This window comes from Myodes glareolus, chromosome 3 (assembly GCF_982192425.1).
Source record: "Myodes glareolus chromosome 3, mMyoGla1.1, whole genome shotgun sequence".
NCBI classification, from domain to species: domain Eukaryota; kingdom Metazoa; phylum Chordata; class Mammalia; order Rodentia; family Cricetidae; genus Myodes; species Myodes glareolus.
Window position 1 is genome coordinate 9859886 of NC_142028.1, and position 23006 is coordinate 9882891.

General features: G+C 43.9%; 1 long non-coding RNA gene across 10 annotated transcripts; it reads left to right on the top strand.

Annotated features, from left to right (window-relative positions):
* Window positions 1-194: 194 nt before the first annotated feature.
* Window positions 195-21710, top strand: LOC146895351 (uncharacterized). Of its 10 annotated transcripts, none has more exons than XR_015737400.1 (5): window positions 195-314; window positions 829-960; window positions 1505-1550; window positions 15061-19127; window positions 21428-21710. It is a non-coding gene; the product is annotated as an uncharacterized LOC146895351 (long non-coding RNA). The 10 variants fall into 10 exon arrangements; XR_015737399.1 differs by lacking the exon at window positions 21428-21710 and adding an exon at window positions 11588-11733 and having other exon boundaries at window positions 15061-19161; XR_015737403.1 differs by lacking the exon at window positions 21428-21710 and adding an exon at window positions 11591-11733 and having other exon boundaries at window positions 15061-19161.
* Window positions 21711-23006: the final 1296 nt, after the last annotated feature.

Consider the following 23006-nt stretch of genomic DNA (forward strand, 5'->3'; position numbering starts at 1 on the left):
CCGCGCAACAAACGCACCCAAGACCACGTGAACAAGCGTCCTTGATTCACGGGTGGGGAGCTATGGGCCTAACTGGATAAATCAGAGGCCGGGGCCACTCCGTAGCGGCGGTACAACAAGAGGAGAGAAAAAGTAAAGAAAAGAATTGAAAATGAAAAAAGATAAAGAAACTGAGGACCCGGTACCCAGACGAATGTCGAATGCACAGCACGGGAATGCAGTGCTAACGCAGGCAGACCAACCCCTGGGGTCGCCCAAACACAATTCCAGCAAAGGAAAGCAACCTTCTGTAGCAGAGGTGTTGGTTGTAACAGGTGGGTCGGTGTTGAGACCTCGGTCCTGATCCAGTCCCGGAAGTTGGTGGTCAGGGTCCCGTGGAACTCTGGCCTTTGGCGGGTGAATCTCTCGAGTCCGCGGCACCAATTTTGTTCTTTTATGATAAATATGATGATGGGAAGTCCCGGGCGGCTCACGGAGTCCGGCAAGGATGGCCGTGAGTCCCTGCAGTGCCATGCGGCCGGGGAGTCAGGCGGGCGGTTACGGTGGATAAAAGGCTCATAGGACATAGTATTATTTAAAGAAGAGGGAGACATTTATTGCTTAAAGGAGAGAAAACAGAGAGAAAACAAAGACATAGGTACATACGAGATGAAACAAACACATATATGCACATGCACGCATCCACACACACACACATACACACCAGAGAGAGAGAGAGGAAGATGGGCGGGGGGAGGTCCAAAGTAGCTAGGGTGGGCGTGGTTAGCTCTTAAAGTGAGCCAATGGAATAACAAACTGTCTATGTGTTACTTTTATTTGTTAATAAAGAAAACTGCCTGGCCTGATAGGTCAGAAGATAGATAGGCGGGGAAGACAGAACTGAATTCTGGGAGGAAGAAGGCAGAAGCCAGAGAGCCACCGCCATAAAGCTGCCAGGTCAGACATGCTGAATTTTTCCCGGTAAGCCACGAGCTCGTGGTGAAACATAAATTATTAAAAATGGGTTGAATCATTATGAGAGAGTTAGCCAATAAGATGCTACAGATAATGGGCCAGGCAATGTTTAAAAGAATACAGTTTCCATGTAATTATTTCGGGTAACGCTAGCTGGAAGGTGGGCGGCAGGGAGCGTCTTCCTTCTACAGTAACGGTGTGCGACCAAAGTTGGCCCTTGAAATTCCTGATCTTCCCGGACCCAGCTAGAGTGTGGAAACAGGTAAGGGCCTGGGACCTTACCTGTTTCCAGATACTTGTGAGAAGAAAAGATCCCTTTCTTGCTAAGTTGTTAGATGTTAAAAGATAGTGAGTCTGAAGCCTGAAGGTAAATGGGTTGAGAGATTTGGTGTTTTGAAAGGGCCAGGAGTCTGTACTCAGTCTAAAGAAAGCAAGCCCAAGATATGCAGAGAGGACAGAGGAAGACCCTGGTGAGAGAGCCAATGTTGATAGCATTAGATGCTCTCTCCAGATGCATCCCTGTTGATTTCTGCTGTTCTTTGCATGTCAGTTCTAATGGCACAGTGACTGGAACAGGACAGGAGAGAGCAGCAGTTGTAAGTATTCAAGGTCAAAGCCTGGAGGGGTGGGTCTGTGTGCTTGTATCTTGAGTTGAAGACAGTGGCTGGTCCCATTTCCCACAGTGCCAAGTCAGTAAGCGCTACCTTTGTCCCTTTGTGTCCACGTTGGGGCAAGGAGGCTGGGAAGAGAGCTGTGCTGTCTGTGCGAATGTCACACAGTTGCTCCTGTCCGTGCCCACTCGCTCTGCTCCTGCTGCTCCTGACTGGAGAGTTGGATGCTACTATTGAAGTGTGTAGGAGTCCATGACCTCGGGAGGAAGCCAGAAATAATGGAATGCCCCAGATAACACACTGTCCATTCTTTGACTGCCACAATCTTACTGTGTGGGCTGCGCACAGAGATCACTGCATGGAACAGAAAGATCCGGCCGGGAGCACAGTGTCTCTCCCTGGTCTATTCACTGTGCTCAATGATCTATGTGTTATGGGTTTTCGGTGTTCGACTTTGGGAAAATTACTTTTCCTCTGGGAGTTTAAATTTTCTCACCCGTCTCACAGATATGGTAAGAATAATGCCCACATCCATAAGGTTGTTTTGAGAACTAAGTGGCAGTGGATTAAAAAAAATTACAGTATAGTACAGTGAATGGAATACAGTCATAGTTCCAAAGGACAGCTTTAAAATGTTGTATATTAGCAAAAGAGGGCTGGCTTATAAGCAGGTGCAAAAGTTAATGTTTTACAACATGTTAGCAGATTAAAAAACCAAAATGAAACAGAACAGTTTTCCAGGTAAAAATGCAAACCGTGGGGGCCAAGTGGGTGGTGAGTGGAGCATTTTAGGATTTTTGTTGTGTGACCTGTGCTGTAAACTGCCATACATGGGAAGTGAGATATAAACCACCTGTACCACCCATGATATTGGCTTGATACCCTTGGTACCCTGACATTTCTTCTCAAAGAACATTTATAACATCTTGTTATACTGGAAGCATGTCTGACTTTCCAATGACACAGAAAAATCTTGGAACATAGCCCCTTTAAATTTGGCATCTGCCTCCTCACACATAAAATAAAGGATATGCATCTATAAAACATGAATGAACGCATAATGAGGACATGATGCTTTGAGGTCTGGTGGAGGAGGTTTACTGTAGATGCCAGAGCGAGCACAGCAGCCTTCGGAAGGGGCCACACTGAACCCGGCCATGGGGGTGGGGAAGAGCAAGAGAAGAGAGGAGGAGCGAAGAAAGTTCCTGGGAACCCAGAGATAAAGAGGCCACGAGGTAAAAAAAAGGACCATTAGCCACAATGGTTGAAGTTATATAGGAATCAGAGAAGTTGGGGAGAAGGCAAGCCTGGGCTGGACAGTTTAGGGTGGGAGTGGGGTGGGCCAGCCAGGATGACTCTGTAGCAGGACAGAGATGCAGCAAGAGTCTGGTGGCCAGGGCTGCTGTGATGTGTTAAATAGGCACCCCAGTTAATTGTTTGAGACCTAGTAAAACAGGTCTGAAGAAAGCTAGGAAGTGTGGAAAATGAGGAGACTGGAGAATTTTACTCTGTCCTGTTAGTGCCCAGTGGAACACAAAACATACTTCAGTCAACTGTAGCAGGGTCCCTTGTTGAAAATACAGACAGCAGTTAGAAACGTCTTAGGCACGCCTCGTTTTCACACTGGGTCACAAGTTCTGTTTCCTAAGTCCATGTGCTATTTGAGGTAACAATTTTTTGTTGTCACATTTTGTTAACTGAGGTCGGGGAGAGGCTCCTTGCCGCTTGCATTCAGGCTAAGAAGTCCTGGACGCCTGCAGAAGCCGGGAAGGACAAGGAATGTCTTTTGCCCTGTTGTTCCCAGACGGGAAGCTCCCTGCCAACTTTGCTTTTTCTGTCATTATGAAGCCAGCTTCTGATATAGAGGTCTGGGTGACTTTTCAGGCCGATGATACACAATTTCAAAGGCTGGGGAGACAGTTCAGTGGGTGATGTGCTTGTCCTTACACATGAGGACCTGAGTTTGATCCTCAACACCCACGTTCCAAACAAAAAATAAATGAACCAACAGTCCAGTGCTGGATGCAGAGTCCAGGAAAAGAGAAATAAAAAGGAAAGGAAGTGACGGCTCCTAGGTGTGGTGGAGAAGAGAGGTTATTATAGACCTGTGGGAGAGCATAGCCAGAGGCAGGGACATCTGGGAGAGTCCAGAGTGGATGTGGCCAGATCGCCCTGGGATACGTGGGAGGAGGAAGGAGGAAGGGACAGGGGAGATAAGGGAACCACGTGTAGCAACCAGGAAGCCAAAGGTACAGAAGGGGGGTGTCAAATAACCCAAATGTCTGGATTATATAGGGAAGAGCCTCTGGAGAAAGGGCAGCCTGGTTCCTGGGCTGGAGAGTTTAGAGTAGAGGACGAGGTGTTCCAGCCATTCTCATAAGGAACTGGAACTGAGGGATGCTGGGAGAACCTGGTGGCCAGGACCAGATTTGATATGTTAAATAGCCACCTTGACCATTTGTCCAGGGCCTAAGACTTAACACCACTTGTAGCCATGCTGGTGAAGCAGAGACAGGAAGAAGACCCCTAGGGCTTGCTGGTCAGTCAGGCTAACCCTGCTCCAGGTGCAGGAAAATTAGGGTGGAGAGCAAGTGAGGGAGTCTCCTGGTGTTGACCACTGGCTTTCATGTGTACACACACACATGTTGACCAAGGTCCCACCTGATCTCACAGCCGTTCAGTCCCAAAGAAACACATAGAGGTCTACATTAATTATAAACTGGATGGCCTATTAGCTCAAGCTTCTTATTAACTCTTACATCTTAAATTATCTCATTATTCATGTCTGTGTTATCCACATGGCTTGGTACCTTTATCAGCGAGGCATTCTCATGTTGCTTCCTCTGTGTCTAGGTGACAACTGTAGACTGAGCCTTTCCTCTTCCCAGAATTCTCTCATTCTCCTTGACCAACCTCTACTTCCTGCCTGGCTACTGGCCAATCAGCATTTTATTAAACAAGTATAAGAAACAAATCTTTACAGGGTAAAACCATTGTCCTACAGCACATAAACAAATACACATGCACACACATGTACACTCACACCTCATGCATACACATACACACATGCACACACACATATGCACACAACACACATGCACACACACATACATACTCGCATGCACACATGCACACGTGCACGCACACGCACACACACACACACACACACACACACACATACACACACACAATTACAAGGGTCTTACTGGGCCTTAGGAAGAACAGAGCCTCACAGCCTCAGACTTGTGCACATTACAGCTTCTGTAAGGAATTAGCAGCAAGGTATCAAGCCCCTTGGGCTTATCATACTCTGTGTATTTGAGTTTCTAGCTTTGGACCTGTTAATCCCAAAGATGGAAGGAGAAAGACATCGATACAAATCATCAAGACCAAATTAATTAAACTGAGCAATTAATTAAAGTAAGCGTTTTTTATTCATGTACCCAAGCTGCCTCCCCCTAGGGCGGGTCTGAGAGGCCAGCTCTGGGTGTGAGGAAAGCAAGGCTTCTATAGCTTGGGGGAAGGGGGTTTCCAATGGGGGACTGGTGGGCAAAGTAGGCGGGGTTACAGGAGCAGAACAAGCAGGTTAGTCCTGATGACCTCTTGAAACAAAGACAAGGTTGTGAGGTGGGCTTGTCATGGTGATAATAAGGTGGTTGTATAAGCTTTTGAATCAAAGACAGGATTTCAGCTCCTGGAACACGCAGAACAGAACCATTTATAGTTCAGGTCACAGGTGGGGCATAACCCAATTCTTGAAAGCCAGAAGTTTAATCATAAACAGGAATTCTTTTGTCCTGTTTGTCTATATTATAAGATGACTTTTAAGCCTAAAATGGAGGCCGGCTGGTTTCTCGGAGCTTCATTTCTAACGTTCTTTTTACGAAGCTTTGACAGAAGTCTTCTTCAGCTTCTTCTGCAAGGGACTCCTGTGGCCAGAAGGATGGGGAACCCTGAGAGATGCCCTTGTGTGAACTTTCCCCTCCTGCTCCTTCCTCATTACCCTTCCTCTGACCTCAGAGGCCACAAAACTCCCAGAGTCCTTTGCTTGGGTCTCTCCACTAGTGAGACAACCCCGTATCGGACTGATCCATCTGACACTTAACTGTTGCAGGGAGCCAAGAGGGAAAATGGAATGGCAGGTCCTCTGAGTTAGACTCTTACTTACAAGAGTGCAGAATGTACTCAAAACCTTCCTTAGCTGCTTTACTCAATGACTCAGATACTAGATAGACCGGTCCACCACCCCTTTCCTGCTCAGCTGAGCTTCTGGTAAAAGAAACTGGTTTTGAATTTCTAGCACCAAAAGTCTTCTCCCTTCCCACTCTCCTCCCCTCCTCTTCCCTTCTTTCTCTTCTCTTCTCTTCTCTTCTCTTCTCTTCTCTTCTCTTCTCTTCTCTTCTCTTCTCTTCTCTTCTCTTCTCTCCTCTCCTCTCCTCTCCTCTCCTCTCCTCTCCTCTCCTCTCCTCTCCTCTCCTTTCTCTCCTCTTCCTCTTTCTTCCCTCCTCTCCCTTCCCCCTTCTCTTCCTGTTTCAAACCACTAGATTTGTGGCAATTTATTGTAACTGGAGTAGGGAACAGTACTAAATGGTTTTGTGAGTCAGCTTGGCACAGGCTAGAGTCATCAGAGAGGAAGGAGTCTCAGTTGAGGAAATGCCTCCATGAAATCTATCCGGAAGTGATCAGTGGTGGAGAGCCTGGCACATGGTAGGTGGTGTCATCCCTGGACTGGGAAGAAGCAGGCTGAGCGGGCCAGAGAAGGCAAGTCAGTAAGCAGCACCTTCCATGGCCTCTGCATCAGCTCCTACCTCCATGATCCTGCCCAGTTTGAGTTTCTGTCCTGACTTCCTTCAGTGATTAACAGCAATATGGAGGTATAATACAAATAAACCCTTTCCCCAAAACTTGTGGGTTTTTGGTCATGGTGTTTGTAGCAATAATCGAAACCCTACCTAGGACAGAAACTAATACACTAGCATTTTGGTGAGAATTTTTTTTGTCTGTATTCTTAAGTTGTCCTAGTTTCAATTCTGTTTGTTGTGATGAAATATTCCAATTAAAAAAAAGGAACTTAGGGAGTGCATTGGCTAGTTTTATGTCAGCTTGACACAGCTATAGTCATCTGAGAGGAGGGGGGCTTAATTTAGATAAAACGCTTCCATATGATTGGTCTTTAGGCAAGTCTGTAGGACATTTTCCTAGTGATTATTGTGGGAAGACCGACCCCATTGTGGGTGGTACCAAGCCTGGGCTGGTGGTCCTGGGTTCTATAAGAAAGCAGGCTCAGCAAGCCATGAGGAACAAATCAGTAGGCAGCACCCCTCCCTGGTGTCTGCATCAGCTCCTGTCTCCAGGTTCCTGCCCTGCTTGAGTTCCTGTCCTGACTTCCTTTTGGGATGAACTATTACCTGAAAGTATAAGGGAAATAAACCCTTCCCTCCCTAAGTTGCTTTTGGTTGTGGTCTTTTATCAAAGCTATAGAAACTCTAGCTAGAAGAGGGAAGAAAGCATTTTTTTTTTTAGTTTATATATCCAGGTTGTAGTACACTCACTGAGGCAGGAAGTTGAAGAAGCTGATCACATCACACTTAAGGACAAGAACAGAGAGAAAGGGATACATACATGCTCAGGGCTCAGCTAATTTAGATTTCAGATCCCAAACCAGGGGTTGGTATATATTGGGCCTTCCCACAGTGACTAAGGAAATTAAGACAGCCCTTACACATGGGCCCACAGGCCAGCGTGAGCTAGACTCCCTCACTGAAACATCAGGTGATTCTAGACTGTGTCAAGAGACAAGACGAAGCATCCTGTTGGCTAGTGGTCTCTAGGTTTCTGTGATGTTTGACTGGTTAGGGGCAATGTAAGATGCTTTCCCTGGCTTGGATTAGGGAGAATTCCTTTTTCTGCTTCCTTACACATTTGTGTGGAGTGGGCATGTCTTGGTGTGCTTAGTGAATTTACCCGTTGGCTGGACTCTGTATAAAGATTTTTTTTTTAAATTCTAACTCTATGATTTTATTAAAAGGTCTTCCCAGGGTTTCTATTTTTTTCAAGTCAATGTAGTAGTTTGTGAATTTCTTGACTGTGTTTGTTTTGCCAAAGTTGCCTAACCCATTTTGAGCAAAGCTATAGTCACTATTATCAGTACTATAATATCAGTACTTTTGCTCATAGCCCAAATGACATTTGCAGAAAACATGTCACATGCTCATGATTCCAGCATTTAGGGGGTAGAGGCAGAAGGATCAGGAGTTTCAAGACAGTCTCAGCAAAAGGGGAGTTTGAATCCATCTATGGGAAACATGAGACCTTGTCTCAAAATGTTAAGACCAAACAAACAAATCAATAAACCCCCATAAGTTTTCATGAGTATACCTGCATACCAAAGGTTATATGACATCCACAGAATTTACTTGCTTATTTGATGGTGTTGGCTTCTTTCCTGGTAAAGTATGTCTTCTTTTATATTAAATTATATATATATATATATATACATATATATATACATGTGTGTGTGTGTGTACGTATGTATGTACGTATGTACTTTCAAATATTTTCTGTTCTGGCATTGAACTTTCATTTAAGATAGGATTTGGGAGCTCTGCTCATGAATGAGAACTGGGAATTCCACTCATGAATTCCTCCGTCTCCTGATAGTGGGTCTCAAACCTGGGGCCTCGTGCATGCGACATAAGCACTCTTGACATGAAGGTAACACCCCAGCCCTTACTTTTTTTTGCTTTTAATATTTTTTCACTTTTGCCCTTGTGAGCTCACCTCTTCGTGCCGCTTACCTTTATTTCCAGCCCTGTCTAATTCCCCTTCTGCTCCTAATACTTGATTTTCCATTTCCTACCAGTGTTCTATTATTTCTTTCTGTGTCTTTTAAATCCTTATTGTGTGTAGAGGGTTCATTTACGGCACACACAGCTGGGTGTATGTCTGAGTGGAAGGATGCAGGTATGAGTACACTGTTGAATTGACTGGTGCTTGCACACACAGAGGCCACTACGGAGATGACTGGTGACTTTCTCTGTAGCTCCCTGCCTTATTGCCTTGACCCGCATTTCCACACTGAACTCAGGGTTCACCTTTCTGTGATTACACTGGGGAGGCTGACCAGTGAGATCCCAGGATCTGCCTGTCTCTGATCCTAAGTGCTGGGGTTTCAGGCACTCGCTGGCCTTTCGGTGGGTGTGGGGACTTCCCAGTTAGGTCCTTACACTTACAGGGACACGTTCCTGCTTGCTGAGCCTGTTCCTCAGTTTATCTTCCTCTTCTTTGCTCTGCCTTTGCTCATTCAGATCCCTGCTTCTTCTTGTCTTCCATGGAGACAATTGCTTCATTAGGATGTTCTCATTTTCATAAATAGGTAGTTTGAATTTTTAGTTGCTGGTTGGCAACTTTCTTCTGCTGACTGTGGCTATCCCATGAGTTTGGGGAGATAGAGAGAGGGGGAGGGAGGGAGGGAAGGAAGGAGGGAGGGAGGATGGGAGGGACAGAGGGAGGGAGGAGGGAGGGAGGAGGGAGGGAGGGAGGGAGGGAGGGAGGGAGAGAGAGAGAGAGAGAGAGAGAGAGAGAGAGAGAGAGAGAGTATGCCACGTGTGTGCAGCTGTCCTCAGAGTGCAGAACAGGGTGTCATATCCCCACAAGATGGAGTTCTGAGTAATAGTGAGCACCAGACAAGGATGTTGGGAAGCGAACGTCGAGGTCCTCTGCAAGATCATAAGTATTCTCAACAGCTGAGCCATCTTTCTAGCTGTTGTTTACTGAAGGAGGCAAAGCTTCTCCTCCACTAACAGGAAGCAAGGCTTGTGTCTCAGTTGGTAGACTGCTTGCCTAGCCTGTGTGAGTCGCTGGGTTCAATTCCTGGTGCCGCATGAAGTCAGGCATGATGTGCATACTTAATGCTTCTTGTGTTGGGGACATAGGTTCGAGGCCATCCTTGGTCATGTGAGATCTTGTCTAAGAAACAAACAAGCAGCCCCTTTCTATGCTTCAGGTACCAGCGTGTGGGAAACGTACTGGTGTTTGCAGTTGATTGACCCTCGTTTTCAACATGGCGCCCCAGGGACACACATCTCTGTGACTCAGGCCTGACCCCCTCCCGTGTCTTATACGTGTCTTTGTTCTGGCCCTTTCAGAGATAGCCAGCTGCACTATATTTCTCTCTAGTTCTGTGGAGGGTCTGCCCACCTGATTCTCACTAGGATGGAAGGCCCTTTCATCCGCTTTGTCATTGGGATAAACTGGATAAAATAAAACTGTCTTCTATGCTTACCCAAAATAACTTTATATTGCTTTCTTTTCTCATTGCTGTTGGAGGGTTTCCAGATAATGTCAGCCGTGCCAGCCTGGTGCCACTGTTTTGAAATAAGACATCCTTGTCTTGGCTCTCACTGTTTCCTAAGCTTGCTGTGTATAATGCTTTCTCTCACTTCCCATTCCTTTTCTTTGTAGATTTTTTCTTTTGTGATTGCAGTTTTAACAAATGAGTTGAAAGGTCTTGTCTTTGAATTTTTACTTTGCTCCTGTGCACCACTGTATCCCTAAGGAAGTTCTGATGTGATTGCTCTCAATACTTCTATGTCAGTGGGATTGGTTCTCATAGCCAATATGGCTGAAAATCTCAAGGTCACATTTGGTGCAGCTTTTTGACCCTTGCTATCACCTTTAGTCTAGACAGCATACTGAAATTATTTTTTTGTATTTATTTTATGTTATTAATGTATAAATGTGTGTGCACCTGAAGGTATGTCTGTGCACTGTGGGGGCAGGCCTTCTCAGAAGCAGAAGAGAGCATCAGATCCCCCTGTAACTGGAGTTACAGAGAGTTTTGAGTCACCTTGTAGGTGGTGAGAACCAAACCTGGGTCCCCTGCAAGAGTACTCAGTGCTTTTAACCAGTGAGCCACCTCTTTAGTTAGGATTTATTTTAAAAATAGTCAATGGTTTTTCAAAAGTAGGATATGAAGTAATAGATTTCACCGTGGCATTTTCATACAAATGTGTCATTGTACTTTGTCAAAGTTCATCTTCCTCCTCTGCTGTACTCCCCCTGGCTCCTGCCTCCCTCCAACTGGTTCCTGTCCTTCTTCTCGACAGTCCCTACTCTATTCTCTTGTCTCATGTGTTCCAGTCCTTTCCTTCCTGCCTCTCATAACAGCCTTTCTTTCTCTCTCGTGACCTCTTTCTAGTTTTAAGTACTTCACACACATTTATAACTATAAACACACACATATACATCTGCGTGTGCATATATGTGTCTGTATATATAATATATATTATATATGTGTGTGAGGGTGAGTGTACATGTGTTTGTATATGTACATATGTGTGTTGCTGTGTGATTTAAAATCCACTTTCTATACATGAGAGAAAATGTGGTGTTTGGTTTTCTGAGTTTGACATATTTTGCCTCACCTACCAATTTCCAGTTCCATCCATTTTCCTACAAATGTCACAACTGTTCTGTGACTGTGAATTCCATTGTCCACACAGTGACTCATTTCTGGCTCTTCCTCTGTCCATTCCATCTAGTTGTAGAGCTAAAACTTTGCTGGATGCATCTGAAGATGTTATTTCAGAAGCAGGTCAGCCATTAGCTCATGGCTCTTCCTCACTTCCTCCTTGCCATTCCTTGAACATGGCTACCGTTCTTGTAGCACCCTCCTTGGGATTGCATGTCTACTTCCAGGCATAGTCTTTAAACACAACATCCATCAGTCGTGAGAGGCTGTCTGACACACTTCACTTTTCCTAAGAGAAAAGAAAACTCTTTGGAATCCTCCTCCTCCTGTCAACAGTCAGCCCCAGAATAGCTCACTGCTGCTTGTGCTCAGGACACATTCTGGAGTTGAGGATGTACTCACCTGTGTGGGTAGCACTGTGAGAAAACCAGGGTGTACTACTGAGGAAAAGTGGGGGGAGCTTAAGAAGCAACAGTGGTTGCAGACTTGATTATGTGTTATAATTCAACATTTCTTCCTGTTATTTAAAAGCTTTTATTTCTTTCCTAAGAAGGTTGAAACTCAGCTGTACATTCACAACAACCTGTTGCTATGTCAAGATGCTTGACTTCATCTTACAAAAGGGCTAGGCTTAAACAACAGCCAGCAAAGACAATTACTCTTATCAAAATTTATCATGTGACTTCTAACATATAGGTAAGTGAGAAGGTTTTTGTTCTGTTTGTATCTGACAGGTTTTATGATTCCTGCTGTTGGAATCAGTGAAAGAACTTTTCTCCATAAATCAGAGGTTATGAGGGATTCGTGTTTTACACAGGGCCAGGGCTCTGCCACCCCGGTTCATTGGTGATGTTGCTTACAGCAGTCTCCTGCTTTAAGGGGCTGAATCACATTTCATTACACACAAATCTGTGTATGTGTGCACGTACACACACACACACACACACACACACGTAATTCTTTAAATATAAATAAATATCCAAAAGTTTTAAGACTCTGTAAGCTGACAGGGTGTAGAAAGTTGTTTTAAAAGAAACTACATTGAAGTATAATTAATACACAAAAAGTTGCACAGGCTTAATTATACCCTTTGTTGTTGTTTTTTTGAGACAGGGTTTCTCTGTGTAACAGCCATGGCTATCCTGAAACTTGCTTGGTAGACCAGGCCGGCCTTAGATTCACAGAGATCCAGCTGCCTCTGCCTCCTGAATGCTGGGTATGCACCACCACTGCCTGGTTTAATTATACATGTTGGTGAGCTTGGATAGATATGTAAATCTGTGATATCAACACAACCAAAATACTGATAAGATACAGAAACTCTTAAGAGTCGTGTGTGTGTGTGTGTGTGTGCATGCATGTGTGTGTGTCTCTGTGTGTGTATCTGTGTGGTGTGTTTGTGTGTTTGTGTGTGTCTCTGTGTATCTGTGTGTGTATGTCTGTGTGTGTTTGTCTGTATGTATATGTGTGTGTCTATGTATATCTGTGTGTGTCTGTATGTATCTGTGTGTCTCTGTGTATGTTTGTATGTGTATCTGTGTGTGTCTGTGTGTCTCTGTGTGTGTGCTTGCCATAAACTCCCCTATCTTGTCCATGCATCATCACATTAACCACAAGGTCTATGTACTATATCAGATCCCTACAGCCCTCTCATCTGTATCACCGAAGCCTTATGTTTAATGGCAACATTGTCCCATGGTTTCCTGCCTCCAGCTCTGGAAATCTCTTTTCTATTATCTGCTTCAAATAGTTTGGTTATTTTTGCTCTCTCCTCAATAAAATCACATAGTTTGTTTTGTTTTTTACTTACTTCACTCAGCATTGTCTCCCCAGGCTGACCTATGTTGTCACCAATCATAGAATTTTCCTACTTGAAGGTTTTAGTTTTATATGTGTGTATGTCTGTATGTGTGAGTGCAGAGCCTGTGAAGGCCAGAAGAGGGTGCCAGACACCCCAAGAGCTGGAGTTACATATGTTTGTGAGCCACCCTATATGAATGACTGCTGGGAACTTAGCTCTGACCCTCTGGAAGACCATCTTCCCATCCCCACCCCCATTGTCCTCTTGTAAGGTATAGTATTTTGCTGTAATACAAATCACATTTTCCCTATCCTACTTCAAATCCCTTGGTGGATATTGGACTGTGATTAATGCCACAATGATCCCCAGGGGGCACAGGTCTCTTTTGAGATTCTAAACTCAATGTCATTATACACACACAAATGTGATATTGCAAGGTCATATGGCAGTTCTAGGGGTTATTTATTTCAGTGCTAGAGTTGGAATCCAGGTCCTGGATGTTAGATAAGTGCTCTACAATTGAGCTTACCCAGCCCCATTAAATTTCAAGCCACCTTGACATTTGCTGTCTTTTTCCTTCCTTCCTTCTTTCCTTCTTCCCTTCCTTCCTTCTTTCCTCTCTCCTTCTCTTATTTCCTTCCTTCCTTCTTTCCTTTCTTCCTCCCTTCCTTCCTCCCTCTCATTTCCTTCCTTTCTTTTTTCTTTTTTCTAACAAACTATATATATATATATATATATATATATATATATATAAAATATTGTTAAGCCCACAATGAGATATTATTTCATACCTATTATGTTATAAATTTATATATATATATATATGTTTATATATACATAATAGGTATAAAATAATATCTCATTGTGGGCTTAATATGCCTATCTCTGATGATTAATGAGATTTAGCCCCTTTTATGCATACTTCTGGCCATTTGTTTGAGTCGTTTACCCCTAATTTAACTTTATGGTTATTATTTATATGAGGCTTTTTATGTTGAGCTTTAACCCATTGCCAGGCAGTTTTCGAACACATCTTCTTGCCTGTGTTGCCAGCCTCTTTATTCCATTGATTTTTATTTTGCTTTTAGAGACCTTTTTGTCTCGATATAGCTTCACTTGTCAAGTTTTAAGTGTTCATGTTTGGGTACCAAGCCTAAAAAAATAAAAAAGTCAGTATTAATGTCAAGAAGCTTTCCCTTGCCTGGCCTGGTAGCTTCTAACTATTTTCCCTGCACTTCATGGGCGTCCTGAAATGGGAGGCCAGTCTGGTCTGTCTCAAACAAGCAAACAAACAAAACAGCTTTCTCCCTGTGCTTCTTAGGGTGGCTTTATATTTTAGAATTTACCTTTGAATTGAGCTTTGTGATTGGTATTAGAATCTAAGTATTGTGTATTTTTGGCATGCTTATCTATCAAGAAACAGAAAACAATATACAAAATTGACATCAATAAAATTTTAAACTATTAATTATGTCAAAAATAAATGAAGTAGATTCTCCAGTAAAAAGGCGAATACTGAAGCCAGGCATGGCGGTGCACACCTTTCATCCCAGCACGTGAGAGGCAGAGGTAGGTGGACAGATAGAGCTCTCAGAGTGCAAAGCCAGCCTGGTCTTCAATGAGAATTCCAAATTAGCCATGGATTACATAGTGAGACTTGATCTCATTTTTTAAAAAGGCAAAAAGTGTTCAAATCGATTAAATAAAGCAAAATGTAAGTTCTGGCTGTGTGCTGTCAATGGCACCAGCTGCTCATTTAGCTTTAAGGGCCCTTGCAAAGTCCACGTGGAGAAAGGGGCGTGTCATGCAGTGGGAACCACAAAAGCAGGTGGTGGCACTTACAGAATAAAGTTTAAAGCAAATACTGTCAAAGGGACAAGGAAGATCATTAGAGGATGAGGAAGACATAGTGATTACACACAATATCTGCCTGACTTGACACTCAACAATGTAGAGCAAGTGATAGCTAGGGGAATGGAAGCAAGACAATGGGGTGGCCAGTCCCTTCTGCACAGCGCACTTCTCACCCAGACGAAATCAGTCAGGGGACCCTGTCCTCCAGCTACGCTTTAGATGGAAGGGTTCTAACAGACAGGGCATGTCCTTTCCCTGGGAGGAGAATACACGTTGTTCTCAAGGCTACACGGAGTAAGACAGATCACAGGAAAACATAACCTTAGGAAATTAAGAAACACTTAAAGTATACCTTCTATCTCTTCCAGGCACAGCGGCATGAAGCTGGAAGTCAGTAAGAAGATGAAAACTTCATAAGTCAGTGTTGACTCTAGAGTGTGAGGACAAACCCCAGAGCCTGGGGCTGGATCGCCACATCTATGTTTCCCGCCCTATGAGAACCTCAAACTCATAACATTCTCACCATGTCATTATTGTTTTAACCTTACAAGTTGTAAAATAGAATCGGGTAAAATTTATATCCATGGGAAACTGTGAACTGGAGGAACATGTTTTGTGGGTTTAAATATGAATGTATTCATATTGCCAGACCATAAATTTCAAGTAACAGTCATCAAAGAAACATGCTAATTAGCAAAGACAGTATAGAACAGCCAATCAGAATGTAGCATGTTAATGTAGACAAGAGAGAGCAACCAATCAGGAATGTCTGCTTACTGCTAGCTGCAAACCATTTTAACTCTGCTGGTAAGATGGCCAACCATCAAAGATGAGACAGTGCTCAGAATCTGATTAACAGATTAAAGTCATTTAAATTTCACATTATCTATTAACAAATAAAATTATATATTGTTTGTTGCAGGGAGACTGCTTGTTTGTTCCGGCTGTCCCGAACTGAAATAACCACACAGAAAACTTACTAATTAAAATCACTGGTTGGCCCATTAGCTCTGGCTTCTTATTTGCTAACTCTTATATCTTAATTTAACCCATCTCCAGTAATCTGTGCATCACCACGAGGTCATAGCCTGCCAGCAAAGTTTCAGCATGTCTGTCTCTGGCAGAGTCTTCATGGCTTCTCCCAGACTCTGCCTCCTTTCTCCCAGCATTCTGTTTAATTTTCCCTGCTTAGCTCTGTTCTCCTACAGCTCTGCTATAGGTCCAAAGGAGTTCCTTTATTAACCAATAATATTCACAGCATAGAGAGGGGAATCCCACATCAATTGTATGAACCATCTTTTTTATAGAATGTGCTTACATGCATTTAGGTGTAATGATTGTGTCTCTTTTAATAATCTTCTACTATATTATTTTGTATATTTCTTTAAATATTTTGTCATGATGAGGGTTGACTAATATTAGTTCCTTTCAACATTGGAAGCACTTATAATTAACACAGAAGAAACTTGAATGGCACAAAGATAACATTTGAAAACTGTGCAGTGGCAACTTGGGGAATAGCTCAGTGACACAGTCCTTTCCCCGAAGACACAAGGTCGTGGGTTCAGCCTCTAGTACTGCAAAAGTAGTGTACAGTGGGATGCTGTGAACTGTTAAAAGATAACAGTGGCCTGCATGCTCACAGGGAGGAAACATGTAAAATGAGTAAGAAATCCCCAATGGCCAAACAGCAAAGGCCTGATAACCTTTTTGGTGGGGGGAAGGAAACAAAGGGGTTGTGTGACTTGTTTCTTTCTTTTTTTTTAACTCTTTTTATTGTTTTTATTGATCTATATATTTTTCTCCACTCCCCTCCCTCTCTCTCCCCTCTCCTTCTATCCTCTCCCAGGGTCCCCATGCTCCCAATTTACTCAGGAGATCTTCCCAAGTAGATTAGATCCATGTATGTCTCTCTTAGGGTCCTCATTGTTGTCTAGGTTCTCTGGGATTGTAAATTGTAGGCTGGTCTTCTTTGCTTTATATAAAAGCTACTTATCAGTGAATACGTATGATATTTGTATTTCTGGGTCTGGGTTACCTCACTCAATATGATGTTTTCTATATCTATCCATTTGCCTGAAAATTTCAAGATGTCTTTTTTTTCTGCTGTGTAGTACTCCATTGTGTAAATGTACCACATTTTCCTTATCTATTCTTCGGTCAAGGGGCATTTAGGTTGTTTCCAGGTTCTGGTTATGACAAACGAAGCTGCTGTGAACATAGTTGAGCACATGTCCTTGTGGCACAGTTGAGCAGCCTTTGGATATATACCCAAAATGGTATTGCTGGGTCTTGATGTAGGTTGTTTCCTAATTTTCTGAGAAATCGCCTCACTGACATCCAAAGGGGCTGTACCAGTTTGCATTCCCACCAGAAATGGAGGAGTGATCCCTTTACCCCACATCCTCTCTAGCATAAGTTGTCATCAGTGTTTTAGCATAAGTTTTGATAATCTTAACATAGAATTTGATCCACAGATTTCAAATACATTACAGGCATATGCTGCTTAATTTATATATATTTGTGAAATTTTAAATCTTTATATCATTGACTCTCATCATATGTTTGGAAAGTTTGTTGCAGACTTCATCTCAATCACTCTGGATGTTGTCAGTTTTTTTTTTATGAAGCATGCTGTATGTTAGAAAAACAAAATCAACGAAGGAGATCTATCACATGGTTTCCTATGGTGGAAAGAGGTTGAAAAGTTCCAGTATTGTCCATTCACAAATTAGAGGCCTGTGTGGGTTCACAACCATCTCCAGGGTTTAAGGATGTCAGAACCAGGAGCCAACAGTGTAAACCTCAGTTCAGGTCTCATAGAGCAAGGCTCCTGGGTAAAGCCTTCATGCCTCAGACTGGAGCACAGTTCTGTAAGGAGGAAGCGATATCCTGGCTGACAGAGGGGAGATTCTCACTTCCTTTGTTCTTCTACTTTCAGGGCTTCAGTGGGTAGGTGACACTACACTTCTATCAGCCATCTTCCTTCAGTCTGGTGATTCCACTTCCGACACCTTTCAGAAGCACTGCTGCGGGAACACTGGCCAGTAACAATGTTCCAGCTGACCCTGTCAAAGGAACACATAAAGTGAACCACCAAAGGTCCACCCATTGTCAGCTGGGCACCGCACACCTTCCTAGCTTATGCTTAATCTTCAAACAAGGATAACAACGAAGCCACAGTTCTGGCTAGGCACGGAAACCACACCGTCTGCAAATAAACGCAGAGGCCACATCCGTGAGAAGTTTGCCCTTCCCCCAACATCTTGTCACTTTAATAGGATGAGGAATAGTTAACTAGGTGTATAAAGTCAGAGCATTTTATTTTACAAGGACAGAAGACACACACGATTCCGGCTGCTCACATGGCACAGATAGTATTTTTGCTGTCTTCCTCTGTGACTCCATCTATGGCCCCTTTGTCCTAACCAAGCAGCTCTGCAGCCTTGCTGGTGGCATATTGACTCTTGCAGTGTTTGTCTGAAGGGACATCCTGTGGTTGTTTCCCCCTGTCCGTAACCTCAAGGTACTGAAAGGCTTGCTCCCAGACATTGTCTGTATTCCAGAGAAACCTGGATTCTGTTGTGGAGTAGTTGTTCAGATTTCCTTTGGGAGTCAAGACCGGCCACATTAGCTGACACTGTAGCGTCCTTCTTTGCCTATTTCTTCAGAGACCTGAGGAGTGCAAAGTGGCAAGGTGACAAAAGGTGACAACCCGTGGAGTCATTGCTGTGTCTCTGTCTGAAAGAACTTTTTTTCCTTTGTAACTGTGACCTCTGTGTCAGTCAAGCATACAGTCATGAGAACAAGAAGCAAAAATACATTGGCGTGTTAAAGGCGGAAGAGTGAAAGGTACCACTTCCGTTTCCACTTCCTGGTTACCACGTGAATCTTGATGTCATGTATTCACTACCAACTCAAATGTATACAGCCTTTTGGAGACCCTGGACCCAGCCACACAAGATATTGTACCTAGCTGGTGCTGTAACTGTCTCCAAAAGGCCGCTGCGTTGCTACACCACATCACCTGTGTAAGGATTTCCGGAAACATGGGCCCATTGCTACTCTTCTCTTCTCTTTGCTATGAAGTGGGTTTGTTGATCAAGGCTTTGTGAGATGTCGTGGTGTGTAGACATTTTGCAGGTCTTCTGTGGGAGTCCATCCAGAATAAGCAGTCCAATGCCTATGAACACGGAAGGGAGATTTACTCACTGGTGGACTGAGGCCAAGACAGTTCCGAATCACTCTGCAATTCACTTTATATTCTGAAACCACAAGGTGGGGCAAGCAAGCAAGATTTTACAGACATCGACGTGGCAGTCAGTAGGTTGTTAAGGGCAACGGCCCGTTATTCCAGCCATTTCTTCAGGTCATTGTGCTCCAGTGAGCAACTGAAGTCATGCTTGGCCAGTAGGCGGTACAAGCCGTGCTTTATGTGAGTCACTAAATAAATCATTATTCAATAATTAGTCCTTTCTACTTTATTCTACTTCAGGAACAATGCTGTGTCAGAGTTCAGTGTTGTAATAGGCAATTGGTGATGGCTGGGGCTCATTTGGTAAAACGACCATGTTGCCGAGGCAAGAATGACCTGTCCCTGTCACCTCAGCCTTTTGTTTATGAGTTTCCAGGGCAACGGCCAGACTGGCAGAGAAAGGAGGCTGCTGGTGTCTGGAGAATGAGTTGATTTATGCATTTGATCACTAAAACACTTCTCTACTAAGAAGTCATCCTTTGGTGAGCACTAGTGTGAAACACAAATGCTTTCACTTTTAATCCGCTCACTCTGGGAGGTCAAACTGCATACCTGGTCTCCAAATTACTTAATTGAGTGATTAATGACCTCCTCTTCCTGCTTCCCCTCCTCTTTAAGACAAGTTCTCATCTGTCCCACTCTGGCTTCCCACTGACTGTGAAGCTGATGGCCCTCCTACCTCTGCCGGCTGAGTTCTGGAATTACCGCTGTATACCACCACATCTGGCATTTTCAGTCACATTCTCCCTAAGTTTACAGTCACACGGCAGAACCATCGTGTACAGTCCATGAATTGCTATGTAATGTCCCGTGTTCTATAGCTGTCCAATTTTAGACCATGCCTGCGCATTGTGAACCTCCTGCAAGCCAGGAGCAAGTCGTCTCATGCTCAATCAGGGAATCCTCCGAGAGGACTTTAATACTAGTTGAGAGAGATGCAGGTCACAGGAGGGGGACCCTGGGTATTTGAACCACTTGGTCCTGTTGTAGTGTGAAAGGGACAACTGGAGCAGGAAACCAACCAATCACTGAGCACGCTGACTCTGAACCCAGAGCCAGTGAAAGAAACATCCTGATCTAAGACCTGGACCAGGGAAAGAGATATCTTTATCCCTGAACCCAGGACTAAAGACATGTGCCCTGACTCTGAAACTAGTATCAAAGAAACACTCTTTGTCCTTAGAATTAGAGCCAGTGAAAGAAATATGCCCTGGTCCTAAGAGTAGAGCCAAAAATCCGAAAAGGACCAGTGAAAGAAACACAGTTTGACATGAAGTCAGAGCCATCTCTGCCCCTGACCAACTAAACTGACCAATCCCTGAGCAGGAAAAACTAACCAATCCCCCTTCTCCCTGGAAAAACTCCTATATAAGCCTCTCTGCTGTCTCTCTGCCCCTTCAGTTAAAAGCCACTGTAAATCCCTTCATGGCAAAGGAAATCACTCTCCTGGACTCCTCCATCCCAAATAAATCTTTCTTAAAAGGGTGAAGACCTTCATTCACCAGTACAGACTAAAAAACTTGTCTGGGACATCCCTTAGGGGGCTAAGCTGAAAAACCCTGCTGAGACACTTTCTAAGGGGCCTCAGCAAGGCAGAGAAGAACAGAAGAACCTTGCTAGGATACTCTGGAAGTCGAGTGTTAGCAAAAGAAGAAACATCTTGGGCCAGAAAAGAAGCGAATAGCTCTGCTAAGATGTTCCCTTAAGGAAACAGAGCAGAACTCAGCTGTAGCAGCTCTCAAGGAGTAGAGTGGGATCACTTTATGATCGGGAAGACCATTGTCCACCGTACCCCAGCTTTAGGTAGCCTGACTTCCCGATAGTCAGACGGTTGTCCTCCAGAGCTGAACTGTCCTATTGTGGCTCTATTATCCAGAGCTGAATTGTCCTGTTGTGGCTCTAACATCCAGAGCTGAACTGTCCTATTGCGGTTCTGTCCTCAAGAGTTGAGTTGTCCTATTGGAGTTCTAGCCTCCAAAACTGTCCTATTGCAGCTCTACGTATTTCCTGGCTTCTCAATAAGTCAGGATATCTCTGCAACATTAGACTGTAACACCTGTAACACATTCTCTTACACCTGTAAGTTACATGACTTCTTGGGCCCAATCATTCATATATATATACATATATGTGCATTATTATATTATATGTGATATATGTTTTATCATGAATTATTTTTCATATGCATCATTATACATGCTCATACATATATGAACACTATATATCATATATTATTTCCATTAGATGATAGAGTATGGCCGTGCATACTCAGTCTTCTGGTCTCATGTGCTAGACAACAGTCACTTCATTTTGTGTTCAACTCGCACGGTAACTTGGTGGCCCCTGGTCAAGCACTTACTCCTACAAAGACTTAGTAACAGAGTAAGAGAGGGGTTTCTTTAGCCTCAAAAGAGAAGTATTTTCTACGGATGGTGTTGGGCCCTTGTTCTAAAAGTCTTATGTTGTGACTTCACCTTCAGGAACCTTTGAAGATCCTGGACCACAATAGCTACCACTACTTTAAAGACTGCTTGCTGCTTGTGTTTGGACTTGTGATTCCAGCTGGCACAGAAGCTTCTGTGGGCCCTAGGCCTGGTTTCTCTTCTTCTGGGTCCCGCTCAAGGGTAACTGCTTTTCCCACCACTCAGTAACACACCACGCTGAAGACTACACTTACTCCCAAATTCAAAGAGGCACCTGCAACTGTGCTCTTGCTTGGGGTGGGGGTTGGAGTCCAGGTGAAATGAATGACTCCTGGAAATATCCTCCACCATTGGTGCCTTACAACCTTACAAACTTCACATATGGCATGTATGTAGTATGTGTGTGTGTGTGTGTGTGTGTGCATGTGTGTGTACATGTGTATGTGTCTATGGCATAAAGGTCAGAGGACACTGTGCTTGAGGTGGCTTGCTCCTTCTCCTATGTGGGTCCTGTCATTCAAGTCATCAGTCCTGGTGGCAAGTACCATTACTACTGAGCCACTTCCCAGACTCTCTGGGGTTTCAGATTTCTCATACTCTGATAGGGAAATGTCTGCCCAGCAAATCTAGAGTAGTTATTTTCTCTTGCTCATCAGGTTAAATGAGCAAAATAGCATACACGTACTAGCCTGGAGTGGTATCTTCCAAAAGGAAAAGGTGATCATGATCCTTGCCGGTTAAATTAGCATGTAAAGCTGAGGGCTGGCATAGGTCTGAGATAGGACGGTGAAAGCATATTGTTGGCCTTGCCAGATGGAAAGCAAATCTATCCTTGTGGGTCTTCAGGAGAAATACGGGGGAGAAAAAGAATTAAACATTTACTAGACCCACCTACAACTGCATATGAGTTACCGAGGTATGCACTAATTTGCTTGCCCAACAATTTAAAAAATCGCACACATCTGGTACAACTGCCACAATTGGAGGTGCAGCCTGGCGAAGCTCACGGCATTCTGCAATCTCTCTCTCTCCATGACCCATTTGTTTTCCACACAGGCAGAACAGGACCGGACAAGGCTGCGGCAGGAGCTCCTCACCCCCTTTGCATCTATCACATTTTCAGTATTGCACTAACCTTGGCAATCCTCTGGGAACGCAGCATTGATTTAGATTACGATTGCTCGAAATGGAAGGGCTCTGACGGCCCCACTTAGTTTCTCCCGCCGGCAGTCATAGTTTGTGTGCATTGGATCAAGAACCCATGTTGACATTGTATCGACTGTTAAGTATGTTTACCACAACTACGTGTCTGGGACTGGATTGGTTCAGGGATCTACTGTGATATGGACATAGGGTGACCCCTTACCCCCATGCTCATCTACTCTAGTATGCCTCAATAGCACTTATGGTCAACCTGGATCCATTGCCATTTTATAGACAGAGTCCAGAAGTCCCCCAAAGCAATGAGCATTTGATTTTCCCTTGTGTACAGATATCCTGGTTAAAGGCTAAAGGTCCCTTTAACGGAAAGCTGGGAGAAATATTAACCATATAAATGTTTGATTGAGGACAAAGGTTTTCTCTCTGACTTCAACAATTCAGCACAAGTTTAGTGATCGGACAAGAAGATTGACTG